Source organism: Sebastes umbrosus, chromosome 19 (assembly GCF_015220745.1).
Source record: "Sebastes umbrosus isolate fSebUmb1 chromosome 19, fSebUmb1.pri, whole genome shotgun sequence".
NCBI classification, from domain to species: Eukaryota; Metazoa; Chordata; class Actinopteri; order Perciformes; family Sebastidae; genus Sebastes; species Sebastes umbrosus.
The window spans coordinates 3827593-3840822 of NC_051287.1; the positions used below are offsets into that span (position 1 = coordinate 3827593).

At 42.1% G+C, this 13230-nt stretch overlaps 1 protein-coding gene across 3 annotated transcripts in view; it reads right to left on the reverse strand.

The window, feature by feature from the left end:
* lhx5 (LIM homeobox 5) overlaps window positions 1–13230 on the reverse strand; it is a 79262-nt gene that overhangs the window by 48028 nt on the left and 18004 nt on the right. For all 3 annotated transcript variants that reach the window (XM_037753651.1, XM_037753648.1, XM_037753649.1), the window contains exon 2: window positions 11609–11812. The gene's annotated coding sequence lies outside the window, so the exon portion shown is untranslated. The remainder of the gene's footprint in view (window positions 1–11608; window positions 11813–13230) is intronic.

Genomic DNA, 13230 nt, shown 5'->3' on the forward strand with positions numbered 1-13230 from the left:
ACTGTACCACACAGTCTCACAGCAGTTTGTGAAATAATCACGAACTTGAATCTGTTTGATTCATGTACATAGACAAGAATTTCCCTTTTTAGTGACATTCAGCACGACTTTCAACAACGTCTTTCTTGTGCTTTTTCCTACGAATGTCCGGCAACACGTGAAGCACGTGTCAATTTCCGCTCCAGTCTTCTTTTTTTTTTTAAAAAACGACTTTGTTAGGTTTAGGAATAGATCGCGGTTTGGTTTAAAATAACTCCGGAAGTGCCACAACTTAAGTACGGAAGTTACATGACAAATAAATCAACTCTGACTTCTGGTTTCACACGGGACATGAACGGCGGTCTCCTGGGCAAAAGTGCAGAGTTTTTTGACCCAACCCAACCTCTCTCTCTTTGTACTTCCCCGTTCATGACTACATGGATTACATGATTTCGTGCTGACCATGATGAAATAAATGTGAATTTCATGTCGATGTACACAAATCAATACATTCAATTTTGTGACTATTTCACAAACTGCTGTGCGCCTGTGCTGGACTGCAATATAAACACGAATACGCCACGCTCAGAGCTAGTGACGTAGAATAAAAAAGTGCTTATGGCGGGCGGATGGGGAGGTGGATGGGTCCAACAAACACATGACTTTTAACCTGGAGACCAGTGTTCAAGACTGGTGTTTTGTTTTGCAAGTTGTTGTGACGTGTTTTCCATAGTTATGTTATGTTGTTTCCATACGTATTTTAATCCCAACCATGATGTTTTTCCTAAACCTAACTAAGTGGTTTTGTTGCCTAAACCTAACTGCGGATGTTACGTTTTGTTTTGACACGCGTAAAAGCCTAAAATGCGTCCTCATGACATGTGGAATGTCTGTGTGATGTCGTGCTATATATACGCCTTCCCGTGAGACCGGATTGGATTACCCCTCTCTGCAGGAGAGAGCATTTTCTCTCCACAGGCAACCATGTAACTGCATGTTCTATGCAGCAATAATAATATTTCTGTTTGACTGCATGCTGCAATGATGATATTACTATTAATGTATATTCAGTTTTAAAGGAATAGTGTGACATTTTGGAAAATAAACTTTTATATTTGATTTTCCATATTGGAAAAACTACCCAAAATGATGCCAGCCAATTCTGAAGTATTGTTTTCAAGATTCACGTTGATATTTTAATGCACAACTACATTTTGCTGATAAATAATCGATTAGTTGTCAACTATTAAATTAATCGCCAACTATTTTGATAATTGATTAATCGGTTTAAATAATTTTTTAAGAAAAAAAAAGTTAAAATCCTCTGATTTCAGCTTCTCAAATGTGAATATTTTCTTGTTTCTTTCCTCCTCTATGACAGTAAACTGAATATCTGTGAGTTGTACACAAAACAAGACATTTGAGGATGTCATCTTGAGCTTTGGGAAACACTTTTTCACCATTTTCTGACATTTTATAGACCAAACAACTAATCGAGAAAATAATAAATCGACAATGAAAATAATCGTTAGTTGCAGCCCTAAATATTTACGTACTTTTACTCAACAAAAAATAGTTGTATTTGAGTATTCGTACAGTGTTGCATTGCTACTTTTATTTTGGTAAAAGGATGTGAATGCTTTCTCCACCACTGGGGAAAACGATACGTTAACCTTTACGTTGTGAAATGTTTGAACACTCTGCATCATGTGGTGAAAGAATTCCCTCCGACCACACCAATAATGTGTTCCTCTAATTTTTCGGGGGCTATTTCTTACATGATTTCTGAATAAAAAACTGACACACACACACACACACCTACACGCACACACACATTGCACCTTGTGAAGGACACGCAGGCCGATTAATTACTAGGAGCACGTCGTTTTAAATCTGGTGGAAGGACAGCCTGTTGTTCCTGCAGAATGGGTTGTAATTAAAGGAAGCCGAGCTGCAGCGGTGGAAAAGGCCACACATCAGCCCCGCGTGGGCCTGGACGCCACTGATGGGAATTTATGGTCCCCCCTTCGCTGGCGTACGTGCTCGCTGTGCAGCTTCGAGGCCAGACATATTAAACTCCAACGTCACCCGCAGCAACTCACACAATGGAGTCAACCGTTCACTGTAGAGATGCAAAGAAATTCAAGGGTTCAATGAGCGCTCCTTGTGAAAAAACTGAAAATGCTCTTATGTATAGAAAATGTCAGCTACACATGTCATTCTAATATTATATTTATTCACTAAGGAGAGGTTATAGAGAGACACAGTCAATGGGATGCAGTCAACGGAGAAGAGAAAGGCACAAATCAAAGTATACAAGAAGTACAATTTAGTATAGACAAATGTGAGCATGCTCTCTTCCCAAACAAAAGTGAATTGATTTTATATGACTCCTCTTCAGCAGAGGGATTTATTTGAACAAGCCAAAAGTGTCTACTTCACTAGGCAATGAAAATTGGATACCCCCCCCCACCCATATTAAACTCCCCTTCCCTCTCACTCTCTTTCCATATTTCCATTTCATCTCTGTCTTTCTCATTTTCCACTTTTCTTTCATGCTCTTCGTCATCACGTTCTGTCTCTTTTCATCCCCCCTCCTCCCTTTTCCTCCCATATCTCACGGCCTGTGTATACGTCTGCCTGTTTTTTACCTCTCTGTGCATTTTTACACCTCTATCCCTCTCTTTTTGCCATTCGGTTCTTTCCCAATCGCTCCATAAAACACTCCTTCTACCCGCTGCTTTCTGACGTCTCTCCTTCCACCTCCATCCATCTCCTCCTCACTCTCTCTCCCTCCCTTTCCTTCTCAATCCCCTCCCGACAGCCCACCACCCCCCTCACCACCACCATCACCACCACCACCACCTCACTCGCTCTCACAGCCGTTCACTCCATTTTTCTGCACATGAGATTTGCCTAACAATAAGTGGCTCTGCCCAAGGTCAGATAAGAGAAGCACAGCCCAGGAAGCCACAGCCACTGTTTCTTTCATCCCTTTTTTTCTCCTCTCTCTCCTCACAGCTTTCGAATTATCTCTGCAGCACATAATAATAATTACTGAGGACGGCAACATAGAGATAAGAATGCAGGAGCTGAAATGGCGAGAGAGAGAGGGAGAGGGAGAGGGAGAGAAAGAGAGAGAGAGAGAGGGAGAGAGAAGGGGGACAGGTTAGAAAAACTATAGAAGCCAGAAGGAGCGTAGTAAAGGTATATCAGAGAGAAACTGTGAGGAATGAGAGAATAAGGATGGAAGGGAGAATGGTACAATGTAGAGAGAAAGAAAGGGACGAAATAACGGAGGAAACAAGGAAAGAGCAGCGGAGGAAATGGAAATTATTAAAAGGATAAGGCTGGTGTTGTTATATATTTTTCTTATTGTCAACAAACTCCAGTAAATTTTACTAAAAGACCAAAACCAACAATGTGTTCGTCTGTCTCTCTGACTTCTCGGTGCCATCCCAAACACATCGGTTACTCCTGAAGATTTAAAAACATCTCACAAATACACAGTCTAAAGTATTCTCAGTCATTTCCTCAAACAGCTGGTCTCTGTAGTTTTTAGTAAATGTGAGTCAAACAGAAGAAAATAGTGCATTTACAGTATTGGAGACTATTTTCAGCAGCGGATTAATACATATTCGGTGCTCTAGTGAGTATTTACCAGTCCAGTATTCCTAGTATTTACATTGCTATTGCATTATTCTGCACTTCATGATTTATGTACAGTATATACACAAATCCTGGGAGGTACTGGAAGAAATTTCGTTTTTTTACCTTTACTCTCTATGCATCGTTACTTTTGACAACGATGTCTAGGAGTTTTCGGGAGAACCTGAGCAGTTCTCAGCTGCCTGACGTTATCCTAACATGATGAAACAAGTAACGTCAGCTAAGTTAACACTGCTTAGCTGGCGTAGCGAACGTTACTTGTTTCGGCGTTAGGGGGTCTGAGGCACTGTCTTGGGGCTGTGGTGGTCCCACAGAATAAATAAACTCATTGTGGCGTTATTGTGAAATATAACGTTAGCTGCTCTAAGTAGGGCAACCTAATAAGTAAACATCATTCAGTCGGCATCACAAACACACGTACAAAGTGTCTGCTAACTGTGTTAACTGACTCTCAGGCGAACGCGACGTTCGTAGTGACGGCAACTAAGTCCTCGTGGAAGCCTTCAATTTTACTTTAATCAATATTAAATACATACTCATCTATGTTTATTATCTACGTAAACCATTTATACAAGTTACTACAAGAAACAACGGATACTCTCGGCTGAAAGACACCAGTAAATACTGTTAGCAGACAGTAGAGTCATTACAACTTGTAATTGCGGGGGCGCTAGATGGCAGAACACACAAAGCATTCGCCACGTTCCTCTATAGGATGGTGCGTGGGCGTGTAGGCAGTCCGACTTTCTCGCAGGACACCGGAGTTCGCCTCCCATCACAGACATCTTTTTATTAACTCAAATGTTAACCAAGTGTTTCTGTTGCCTAACCCTAACCAGACCTTAACCAGAGTTTACAATAACCACAATCGTTCCCTCACTTTAACCATACTGCAGTTTCACAGGTACTGTTGTAGTTCCTCTTTTCACAGGATTTGTAGGCAATACAAAATATATAACAGAGCCAGTCTTACCCTTTTAAAGTGCCATCGTTCCCCAACCTTTACAAAGTAATTTCTTATGTCTAAATCTAACCGTGGCCACCGCAGTGATATTTCTGCAACTGTAATTTGTAATGGTTTTGGAAGGCGCTAACAAATAATAGCATCCTGCCAACGAGGCCTCGTCAGAAAACGCTTCTGATGAAAAGTGTTGCTCCGGAGGGCAGATCCAATTACAAAATGTGTTTTGTTGTTTAATTTGGAGGACTTGTTGTTTAAAAGTGAAACAGCCAGCGAAGTTATGACAACAAATCAGCATTAGGAAGTAATCTTCTGTCTCAGAGCCGGTTTTACCCAGAAAAAGAATCACAAGACAAAAATCTTCATTAATTTTTGCCAAACTTGAGTCGGTGTCGTCAAACCCCGGCGAGAGGAAAGAAGCTAGAGGACGGCACACAAAGGAAATTGCTTTCTTTCTTTTTAATGCTGGCATGTGGTTCGGTAGCATTTCTGCACCTGTGACAATACACCACTCACTGTCACATCAGACCCGCTCTCTGCAGGGGTCAAATTGCCATTTTGCTACGAGATGAAGTGTCCGCTGAATTGATTATATTTCCACAATCACTCTGGGAAAAAGAAGAAAAGAGGACAATTTCTCTTTATGAGTTGTTACACCTGCGCGCACGCCCGTCTGCCGAGCTAACGCTGCAACGACCTGCAGAGCGTCGATCAGAACGTGAATATGAAGATTTTTAGTTATGATTATCTTTTTAAACAAAGAGTCAGGAATATATCCGCAGACACACAAACACGCCGGTGGTGTTTGTGTGCAGCACACCGGCCGTCCGGCCCCGCCTAACCCCTGACCTCCATATCTGAGGGAGCAGGGTAAGCCTCCTAGTCCCTGAGCTGCTGCTCCCGAACCCACGCACACACACACACACAGTCGCCGCCACCTCCACCCACCCATGTCTCACCCCTCAGCACTCCACCCCCAACCCCCAGAGGACCTGCTATCAGCTGGGCTGAGCCCTTCTGCACCAGCCTGATATCCACACTGGATTGGAGGGAGGGGCAGCGGCTGGGTGGAAGTACAGAGAGCTGTGATTTACAGTGAGAGAGAGAGAGGAAGAACCAGCTGTATTTCTGTTTGTTGGTCCTGCCTCTGTCTTTGTGTGCAGCACCCATATGTGTATGTGTGTGTCCTTCTTCTCTCTCTCTGCATGTAGCGATGATTATCACTAATGTATTATTACTTCAAACGATGGCAGATTAGCCCCCACCTTCCCGCTCAATCCCCCCTCCGTCCCATCTCTCCATCCAGCTGTCGCCCCGGCGTCACCCCTCAGAGTGTCGGGGTGTAGTAATGCCATTCTGGCCTCTTCTTATCTCCCGACTCAGGCCCTGTCACCCGGGTGACCCATGAACTAACCATCAAGAGGAAGAGAGGGGGGTTTCTGGGAGGCTGAATGGGTGACTGGAGAGCGGACGAGGGAGGAAGGAGGGGATGTTAAAAAGTAGAGAAGGGTTGGAGGAGTGAAAGGCAGAGTGGGTGGTTTGGAGGGAAAGCTGTCTGGTCTGGGATCAGTTCAAATCCACCTGAATGTGGTCCAGGAACTAGTTCAAGTCTGACTGGAATTTGAATTCTCCTCACTTCTTGTGCAAGGAAATATAAACTAAAGTGTGCATATTTTTCCATAAACCATTTTTGACAAAAAAAAAGGTGTTTAGCTATGGATTAAAAATTCAGTAATAACTGATGTTGTTTGCAGCTGAAGGAGTCAACAGTTTTACAGACGTCTCTTTTATGATGGTGGTCTATGGGGAAAGTGGTTTTTTTAGGGCTGCACGATTTAGAAAAAATATCTAATCCTGATTATTTCGACTGATATTGCAATTTTGATATGATTTGCAATATTGGAGGGAATGATGAACTTATTAATATGAATATGGTGTGATTTTTTGCAGAGATCTGTACCAAACAAAGATGTTTTCTTAAGTCTGTAGAATATGATGTGTAGGCCAGGACCACAACATTTCATTTAAAATGCTGTTTTGACATACATTTCAGTTTTTACAAATATTGCACCTCCTATGATTTGAAAATCGCAGTAGGCCGATTTCGAAGCGCGAGCAACAGGACGCTGACTTTCGTTGACTTAACGGCCACAGGTGTCGCTGTTAACAAGCATTTCTGAATCTTACAAACAGTCCCTTTAACTTTCATGAACTGAAAACACACTGTGAAAGGATTAAAGTTCTAAGAAGAAAACACGGACAACTGCCAGACCGGACAGCAACCTGTCAATCATAAGGTAGCCCCGCCCTAAAGCATCCTCTGCTTTATGGTCTATTTGACTCTAAATGGGACCATAATTTACTAAATGAACATCATGCTGTATTGAAGAAGACTTGAAACTAGCGATTGAGACCATAAACTCATGTTTACAATGTTTACTGAGGTAATAAATCAAGTGAGAAGTAGACTCATTTTCTCATAGACTTCTATACAATCAAACTTCTTCTTAGAAACCAGAGGAGTCGCCCCCTGCTGGCTGTTAGAGAGATGTTGCAACCTGGCAGAAAGGCCGAGTGGTGGCGTTGTGTCCATTTACATCCACAGTTTGAACTGAAGTAGTATAACAAACTATTTTTAGTGCCCGCTCTCGCAAATGAAAGAGCCAAAGTGAAACTGAAACCTGTTCGAGAAGTAGGAAAACATCCCATTGACATCTGTAGCTAAATGGAACAATCTTTCTCAACAGTACGTTGTGTGGCTAAAAGGAAATGTTGTTTAACCGTGTTGAAATCACAAAGGTTATGTTAGCTTGGTTTGTTTTTCTCCTGATGTTGAGGGGAGATGTGTTGCATAAGTCTGCGTTTTTTTTTACCTCTCCTGTCACATTTTTATTGTTTTCATTATCTGGATTTTATTAAGTTTTTTTATGTGTGTGCAAATAAAAGAAAAAGTCTCAGCTTCTAATGGCAAGTGGGAAAAAAATCATTTTAATTTCAGTTTGACTTCCTGACGTCCTCTAATCGTCTCACGATTGTGTGATTATATCTGTATTTGATAAGGCAGCTCAATGATCCAGTCAAATACTGTGAGGTGCTTAAAATGCCTCATTCTACCAAATTCCCATTTAAAAAAATAGCATATTTTTAAACATGTTTTTAAAGTAAAGAAAATATCTTTTGCAGTTTGACAAATTTCCTTGAGTAATAATAATAAAACTAATAAAGCTGTAGCTGAACAGATGTGTCAGAGATCTGTGATTTTAATCTCGGACCGGAGGAATGAATACGTTGTCTCAAAACGGAGATTAAACGGAGAACACATTCAGATCTGACAACAACATCGCAAACAGCTACTTCATGAGAGATTTAAGGCGAAGCGGCTAATAGAAAAATGTCAGTGGATGTGTTCGGAAAACGCTGAGACAGAGACAATGCTCCTGAGGTCTGCTAGGAATCTTGACAGCGACTGTACGTACATCTGATTTGCATATTTGTCTGTGCAAAAATCCAACGCTGTGCCGTCTGATTCGGAGGCAGACCTTATCTCTGTGTTTTTAGCTCAAAACCTGCCAATGACTGACTGTTAACCCTTCAGAAATTCATCATTTGGCCGCATTGATTAAAAGATGAGTGAACTTATTATGCATTAAAGCGTCATGTCAAAGCCCTGGCACGGCGAGATAGCGGCCTTATCTCTCCTCTACCTGATAAGAGACAACATGGGAGAGAGACGGGGCAGCGGTGGTGGCGGTGGCGGAGGAGGAGGAGGAGGGGTGATGGAGAGGTAGAGGAAGAAGCAGAGCGGGAGGAGAGATACAAGACGGGAGGAAGGGGTGTAAAGGGTTGGTGGGAGGTGGAGAGGGCGGCTGTGGAGTTGTAATAAGAAGGGAGGGAGAGGAGAGGCAGCTACAGTACATTTAGAGCGGAGGGGAGGGGAGGAAGAAATTGAGAGGGATGGCAGAAGAGATGGGAGACAGTTCTGGGGCATCTAATGTTCCCTCTGTCATGGCATCAGCCTCTCTCCATTCACTCCTCTTCCTTACATCGCCTTTTTTTTTGTGCCTCCATTTGCATTTTTCGTTATTTTTTTTCTCCACCGTCCAATGGTCTGTCTCACTTTTTCCTTTTTTTATTCTCTCCCTCCCTCTACTCCCCTCTCTCTCTCTCTCTCTCTTCGGAAGGTCTTTGAAGGGAGGTCATGAGGGAGACAATGCAAACACAGGCCCTCTGAATAGAGAATGGGAAGAGGACAGCTGTTGGAGATGACAGCGATGGCTGTTAAAACGCAATCTGTCTCTCTTCCCACCGGCCTGTTGCAGAATACACACACACACACACACACACACACACACACACACACACACACACACACACACACACTCACAGGCACGCATGTACACATACATTGCGGCTCACGTCTTTTTCACGGAGGCCACGATGTCACGGCGACACTCCCAACTGTCAAACACAAGTGCGAGAGCACACACACACTTAAGGGCATGTGTCATCACACACACACACACACACACGCACACATACATATGTAAATGCACACTCTCTGCATAATGCGCAGTGGCTGGTACATGAACAATGAGCACACGGTGAGACGTGTGACACTTGTGTACAGAATAACTATAACGATGGAATAACATCTTATTAAGTGCAGAGAGAGCCGTCCATGTCGTGCATCGTAGTCAGCAGCACACACAGAAAATACTCCACTATCAACATTACATAACACATTGGAGTATAGTACCGAGTACGCCACAATGATGATGATGATCCCACCATTCACTTTGCTTTCTGGACTTAATGGAGCATATACTGTATATACATAACTAACTACATAATAACTATAACTGCATCTGGCTGCAGAGAAACAGCAGACGTTTATATGAGGCAGTGCATTCAGACTACATTATATTGAGTGTGTTGCAACTTTTATAAATCAACTGTATAAAATCCATCATATTTTGAGTTGCTATGGCAGCAAGGATATTTCATACGCTTGTACTTTTAAAAACGTTGTGCTAAAGTAGTAAGAAATCTCACCTACATAAGTACATTTCTGCTTTAGTGGCGTTGCACATATAAAAATAAAATGAATCTGTATAATATTAAGAGGATCAGGTCATTCTTCTCTGCAGAACAAGCAGCATTCAGTATCATATCTGAATGCATCATTCTCAAATGATGATCAGTCAATCTGCATTAGACTAGAATTTATTTGCTGAAATCATTAAATTTAATGTATTGCTTTAAGAAAAATGCGTTTTGGGAACACTAAATGTCGTGAATATGTTAGAGTATCTGTCTACTGACTAATACAAGTTGTAAAATTCTTCCACCTAAAACATCTCATCTCCATCTTTATAGACATATTTTTTTTAACACACAACAGTGTGTGTAGCAACAACATGACCTTTGTTAGAATCATAGCAACTGAATCCTGAACACCTGCGACAACCAGCATGTTTTCATCCAGTTTTCAGATCACAGGCTTATAAAATTTCACAAAAAGCAAAGCTGTATTGTTTTCCGACACGAGTATACGACGCATTTTAGAGCAGAAAAATATGATAATTTTGCTTGTTGTTATCAACTGTAATAATATAAAGAACACACCAAAAATACACCATTTTAGAATAGGCAAAAACCACAAATGTATACTGCTTTTTGCCCCAAACTGCATGTGATTATCATAAAGTGGGCATGTCTGTAAAGAGGAGACTCGTGGGTACCCATAGAACCCATTTTCATTCACATATCTGCAGGTCAGAGGTCAAGGGACCCCTGTGAAAATCAGCATGCCAGTTTTTTCTTGCCAAAATTGAGCGTAACTTTGGAGCGTTATTTATGCTCCTATGTCACAAGCTAGTATGACATGGTTGGTACCAATGGATTCCTTAGGTTTTATATTTGTATGTGATGCTGGTAACTTTACTCTAGCTTTAAAACTGAGCCCGCTAGACGGCGGAGGTTAATTTAAGAGGTAAGATATTTTCTTACCTCTATAAACGATATGGAAAAATATACACGATTGACATTTTTATATAATATATCATCATATTGCTCCAGCCCTATTACAAATGTTCTTAACTAGAGAAAAAAAAGGGGAGAAAGGGGGAGAGACTAAAGTCTATTAGTCAACCAGTAATCAGCACAAACAGCTGACTGATGGATTCGGGGGGGTCGGACAAAGCAAAACAGGGAAGAGGAGGCTGGCTCTATCTCTGACCTCCACATCCACCCTGATGGAGGAGAAGGAGGAGGAGGAGGAGGAGGAGGAGGACAGAGGGAAGAGGAAAAGCAAGAAATCTCAGGTACCAACGCTCCTCTGTCGTCCTTGTTGATGTGTGTGTGTGTGTGTGTGTGTTTGAATGTGTGAGCGGTATCTCAGGCCCCATACTCCACTGACAGCGGGAGATAAACATAGGCCTGTGCTACTGACCACATGATTTATCAACATGAATTTCACCCCCATCCTCTATCTCTCTCTCTCCACCGCTCTCTCTCTCCGTCTCCCTCCTTCACTTTCTCTCTCTTGTGCTGTAGTCTCACACAAAAACACACACACACACACACACACACACAGTAGTCCCACTCATTAACTGTCAAAACGCACTAATGAGAAATAAAGAGATTGTCTGAGTATATTGGATGGAGGTGAAAGAGCAGAATACCAGCAGACACAAAAGAGGGAAATGAAACAAAGACAAAGAAAGAAAGGGGGGAGGCAGACAAAGAGGAAAAAATGGAAGAAGAAACTTATTTTAGCTGAAGATGAGATGAAAAAAAACAACACTTAGCAGGACTATTTATTATAGTTATTAAATATTTGAGAGTAAACAACGAGCGAGCTGTGTTATAGTAAAAAGCTATCAAATACAATAAAGAAACGCTTGCATTAAATCTGCTTTGCCTTGCAGCGAAAGAAATAATCACAGCTAGAGAGCCTCACACACACACTATTATACACACATATGAGCACACACACACCTTACAATTAGACGGTTCCCTCTGCTCGGTTTGTGCGAGGGGGCTCTGGTGTTGAAAAGGGTGTTAACACCTTGTCTTCCTGCCTCCTTGCTCCTTCCTTCCTTTATTTCTCCTGCGTTACCCCTCTCGGCTCAGCCCCCCACTCGGAGCCAGATTTGGGCAAAAGGTGCCAGACACTCGGAACCAGACTAGAGACTCGCTCTGCTGGAGATGGAGAAGGAGAAGAAGAAAGAAATAATGATGTAAGGAGGGCTGGAGGTGTGTGTGTGTGTGTGTGTGTGTGTGTGTGTGTGTGGAGGAGTGGTCCTTGCTGTGTCTTGCTCGTACAAGTGTTAGCTTGTTTACTCACTGTTTGGACTGTGTTGATTGTCCCCCAACAACCTCGCTTTGCTTGATGAGTTTGACTTCTTGGAGGTGCTAACTAGGACGCAGATGCTTCAGTATATATATAGCGTTTCCCTCGCCACTCTCTACTTTATGTTTCTTGCTTGTAATGAACCAATCAGAGGGACCCTGAACACTATTGCCAAAACATGTGATGATAAAAATACACTGAGTTGCACCATCGAAACAACTGCTGCCTTTCCTCTTACATTTTCATTTCTGTAATCCTGATTTCATATTTATGATTTCCCTTATTTGCTCCCATATTTCAGTCATCCTGATTTTCCAGCACCTTCAAGTTTTCTCTATCAGCTTCACATTCACAATGCATCCACATCACAGTAAGAGAAAACCAAGCTCCCTATAATAAACCTCACCAGATGATGCCTGCCAGGACAGACGTAGGGCCGGCGTTCACAGGTGTGTGATGTAGTTCATTGTAAAGTTAATTTACTCAAGTACAAAATCAAGGTACTTGTACTTTACTTGAGTATTTCCATTTAATGGAAAATTAAAACAAGCTAAAATAAAATTGATAACAAGACAGGTATAAAATACAATAATAAAAGTTATAGTGTAGTGTAATAAATATTTGATTTAATAAAAAGGCAGCAGCAAACAGAAAAGTCTTTAGCCTTGATTTCAAAGAGCTGGGAGTTGCAGCACACCTGCAGTTTTCTGGGAATTTGTTTCAGATAAATGGTGATGCACAAAAAAAGGGAAGTACATTTTGTTGATACATGCTTTTACTTAAAGGAGCAGTGTGTAGGATTTAGTGGCATCTAGTGGTGTGGTTGCAGATTGCAACCAACTTCAGCTCACTCTTCCCTTTCCAAGCGTGTCGGAGAACTACGGTGGCCTTCAGGTAACGTAAAAACATGAAAGTGTGTCTCTAGAGGCGGTGTTTGGTTTGTCCGTTCTGGGCTACTGTAGAAACATGGCAGAGCAACAAGAAGAGGACTCCGTGAAGAGGACCTGCTCCCTATGCAGATATGAAAGGTTCATTCTAAGCTAACGAAAACATGCAGTGTGTTCCAATCGGCGTACTTCTGTACTTACACTTACTATTTTGAGTGCATAAGTGCGTTCACACTGGGAAGTACGGCAAAATGCAGTGCACTCAAAGTACCCGGATGTTGTACTCAAAACGGTCAGATCGTTGAGTGTGGAACGCTGGACACTTTCCACACTCAACTGTCGCCATCTTGGCTACGTAGCTGAAGGGGCGGAGCCACGAC